We start from the raw sequence: 4441 nt of genomic DNA on the forward strand, positions 1-4441 counted from the left end.
ACTCTCCCCCCCCCCCCCCCCCGTGCTCCTTGCTGGGGAGGTGTGTTTTATTGATTCTGACCTCTGAAGCCTCTTTCCTAGGTAGGCCTCATGTGTTATGATGTAAGGTCAGGATTTGGGCCTGGGCCTACAAAGCCTGGTGGAGGTTGAATCCCAGAAGGAGTGGAGCTGATCCTGGGAAGGAGAACCAGGGAGTAACGGAGTCTTCTGGAGGTGCCTCAAAGCTGGAACCTCACGGGAAGTCTGGTGACTCACCCAGGCAGTTGGGTGCTATGTCTGTTTCACAGTCTAGTGCTCGAGAGTTACAGGATGCCGGTCTGGCTTGAAGGTCCCCATGGCTATGGAGACTGTACGTAGAGTAGTAGAGTCCGGAGTCTGGCTGCTCCTCTAAAAACACCTGAAAGGGACTGGACCTCAGATGACATTCACATCCCACCATTGTCTTTACATCATATCCAGTGAATCACGGAGGAGAGGTTCATACAAAGAGAAGCAATTGAGTTTCTGAGGAAAGAGGGTCTTGAGGTCCATAGATACTCGAAGAACGTGTACGGTGACATGAGTGACGTTCGGCATCGGGTAAAGAAGTTCAAAAAGGGGACGAAACGGGAATCGTTCACAAGATATTGAATGGCGCCCTTCCAGCTCTCCTCGTCCCAAGAGATTGACAACTGCCAGGTCAGCACAAAAATGTCATGACAACCATCTTCTGGGATGACCAAGGCATAAAGGTCCAAGAGGACGAATTCCTGAGAACACTCTGTCCTGTATTTCTGTGTCTTCTCCATGTTCAGTCCTCCTCTGGATGTCTTCTCCTATGAAAGTTTTCCTCCATTACTTCTCACCAGATCTATGACTATACGCTCTACTCCCATCATCTGCCACCTTGGAATCCATCATCCCAGGATGGATGGAAACTTTGATATTTCAGAGCGGTTCTCACATATCAATCACTCTTCGATCTGCTTCTTGATATAAACCAATGCGTAAAACCACATTTATTTCTCTTTATGGTGTAGAGCCGGCCTAATTGAGTGTCTCTCGTGTGGTGGGATCCATATCAGGTCCTACTCTGGCCTTGGACAAAGATAAGAGGATATTAGTCATGTTTTTGTCGTTGAGAAAGATCTGTGTAAGGTGTAGCGCTCACCCCCGTAGGAGCCGCTGGATATGAACTTGGGTCCTACTACCTGGTCAGCCAGCCACCGGCCCCTTTCTCAGCTCCAGCAACACCGACACTCCGGAACGGATCAGGATCGGGTCGTGGGGTCTTTGTAGTATTTATTGCTCAGTAGTAACTAGGAGAGAGGGTCGGGGTGCAGGATACCCGAGTAACAATTCGGAGGACTCTGTCGTCTCCCTTAGCAACGGCTTGTATCAGAAGCACAACGGTCCTGTGAGAGCGACCAGTAATATGAAGTAGCACCAGAGAACAGCCAGGAATAGTCCAGGACTCTGAGAGAGAGCCGTCACATGACTTGTAGTGCACCAACCGGCTTCTCTTCTGTATAGTACCTGAGAGTAGGGTGAGGGATCTCTTACAGGGTTCCAGACGGCTCCTCTCACCAGCTCCTCTGCGGTACCCCTCAATAAGCAGACTCCACCTCCAGCCCAGCTTCCATCACCTTCCTTTTCACTAGTATCTAAGGTCTCTGGGCCCCCAGCATCTGCCACATGCTGAGGCCTAGACCAGGCATCCTGTAGTATCTTAGGCCTCTAGGCCCCCAGCACCTGCCAAATGCTGAGGCCTAGACCAGGCATCCTGTAGTATCTTAGGCCTCTAGGCCCCCAGCACCTGCCTAATGCTGAGGCCTAGACCAGGCATCCTGTAGTATCTTAGGTCTCTATGCCCCCAGAATCTGACACATGCTGAGGCCTAGACCAGGCATCCTGTAGTATCTTAGGCCTCTAGGCCCCCAGCATCTGCCACATGCTGAGGCCTAGGCCAGGCATCTGTAGCAAACAGACCTCCTCCCAGGGAGGGCCCCAGGGGAGAGAGAGAGTTGCGGAAGGTGTCCCCAAACCTTTATCACCTTCCTCCAGCCACACCTCTGAGTCATCCTGCTCAGGGATTGGTCAGAGTCAGATGCATAGTCACAGTCTGAGGATGGATCCTCCCTCACTGTATGCTGAGACCCCAACCCAGCAACAGGGGGAAGCAATCAATCCACCAGACTCAGGGATCCCAGCAGAACTCAGAGCAATCAGCATCCAGATTGACTACAGTCCAGATATAACACTACATTTAGTAGTGACGTAGCAGAGGGCTCTACAAAGGCTTAAACATTGTTTATTCCTGGAGGAGTTTATAGGAGGCATTGCCATCACATGGATAAGGTTGGATAATCCACGCACACACGTCTCCTCTTCCTTATGAACAGTATATAAGAGTCGTGCTACACGGTTTTGTTGATGTTCCTCAATGAATGTGAAGGTGTGTCTTGCTTTCCACGTGTCTTTGTGGAATTGTCTATATGCTGACATAGATGTGTCACCTTAGGGTTCGTTTCTGATGATCGCCCCTCAGATGAGAAGTTCCTCCAAGGCAAGGGAGGTCATGAAGAACAGGACATGGGCTTCTCATCCGCACGAGACTCATGGCGCTACAGAGATGGACCTTCTAAGATGTTCTACAGCTTCTTCCTATTGTAGAACCCCCCTGACCCCCAGAGGCCTGAGGTGGACCCCCAAAGGCCAGGGAGGGCCGGCATTTCAATCTCAGGAGGCAGATCCTTAGCCAGTAAAGGGACATGTGATCAACAAAGTTGGGCGCCAGTCACTTTAAGTGCCTATGTAAATGCTTTATTATAGAAAAGCATAACTGGGAGAGGGGGTATGGGGCCTCAGATATCCATAGCAGGAATAGGAGAGACTCCCCAATCCCTTTAGACTTCCCCAGGGCAGAATAATTAGGAGAACAGGATGACAATGGGCAATTAAGCAACAGCAGAATAGGCGTAGGCATGAGATGTTCCTTGGGAGAGACACCTGACTTGATCCTGAGGTCCATATCAGCTCCTGGTATCTCCGGCTTCTCTGATTCTCTTCTACTGTTAGTTCTAGACCCCCTCCTAGGTCCACATGTGGCTTCCTCCAGGCTTGAGGGCCCATTCACACCACATCCAGATCATCTCCAGACCAGACCAGATTGTTTCTGGACCCAGAATGCATCCTAATGTATCCCTATGCTATTTCTGGCCTCTGTTCACACCAGCACAGTCCGTTCCAGACCAGAACAATACTGCGCGCCTCATTGTGTCTGGTCTGGAATGTACTGGAATTTCGGCAGGTTTGCACCATTTTCCGGACCATATGTGGTCCGGAAAATGGTGTGAACCTGCCCTGAGGCCTGGTCAGCTTCTCCAACATTGTGCATCCAGTGCAGGCCAACATTGTGCAGGCCAAGCCCGGGGCCGACTGGGTCTGAGAACATGGCAATCCTCAGAGTATTGATGCACTCCACCAGCAAGCACCAGTGGCCTTGAAGCTCCCAGTAAATTGGCTGATGAGGCATAGACACTCCTGATGTGCCCCTATTGGCTGCCCCACTCTGCGCCACCAGAGTCCCACCCCACTCAAGTAGGTATATTCAACAGCAGAACACCTGGAATTAACCAGATAATGTCCAAGTACAGGTCAGCCAGACTCCATACAGTGCTAGCAAAGCTGAATTTCTAGTAGCCACCCCACTGAGGGTGACAGGTAGGGTTGCCACCTTTTCTTCCAGTCAACCCGAACACTCTAGCGTCGCGCGGGCATTTTTTTTGGGGGGGAATGAGTCGCGGCTTATTCATATGTAAATAGCACCGCCCATATGTAGATATATCAGTTGAGAACGTTTTCAGTGGGGGGCCTAAAAAACACGCACAGCACAAGGCCGTGTTCACACTACGAGATGTCTCTCTGAGCTTCAGTTCCTCTGAGCTCCACAAGGTGGTGATCTCCCCTATACCCGGACAGGAAGTCTCTATGGAAAACAGACAGGAAGTGATGTAAGCTGCACACAGGAAGTCATAGCTGTGAGGTGATTTTGAAGGAAGTAGAGAGGAGACATTGCTTGAACTGGCAGCAGAGGAGGTAATAAGATATTATATATACACCCAGCAGCCCCCCCGTCATGTCCGTCCTTGTCCTCCATAGATGTCTTTTATATCAAAACTCATAAAATAGATATATATATATATATTGAAATCCTAATCTAAATGTATCCCCCGCACCCTATAAAAGTCGTACGATCCATTAGAATAGACCGATGAGGTGAAAAGGTCGTCGGCGGGAAAACCACCCGTCCCCAAAATGAAGGAAATGTTTCCCGGCCCCGTCAGTGACCCCCGAAGAGGTCAATATACATTTCCTGATGTTATCTTCTCCTTAATGATCCCAGTCTCAGATCTTCATCCTAAAATGTGATCGGCAAAGTCTCCGGAGCACGAGGAGATCA

This window comes from Nanorana parkeri, unplaced genomic scaffold (assembly GCF_000935625.1).
Source record: "Nanorana parkeri isolate BGI_ZX_2015 unplaced genomic scaffold, ASM93562v1 scaffold2845, whole genome shotgun sequence".
NCBI lineage: Eukaryota > Metazoa > Chordata > Amphibia > Anura > Dicroglossidae > Nanorana > Nanorana parkeri.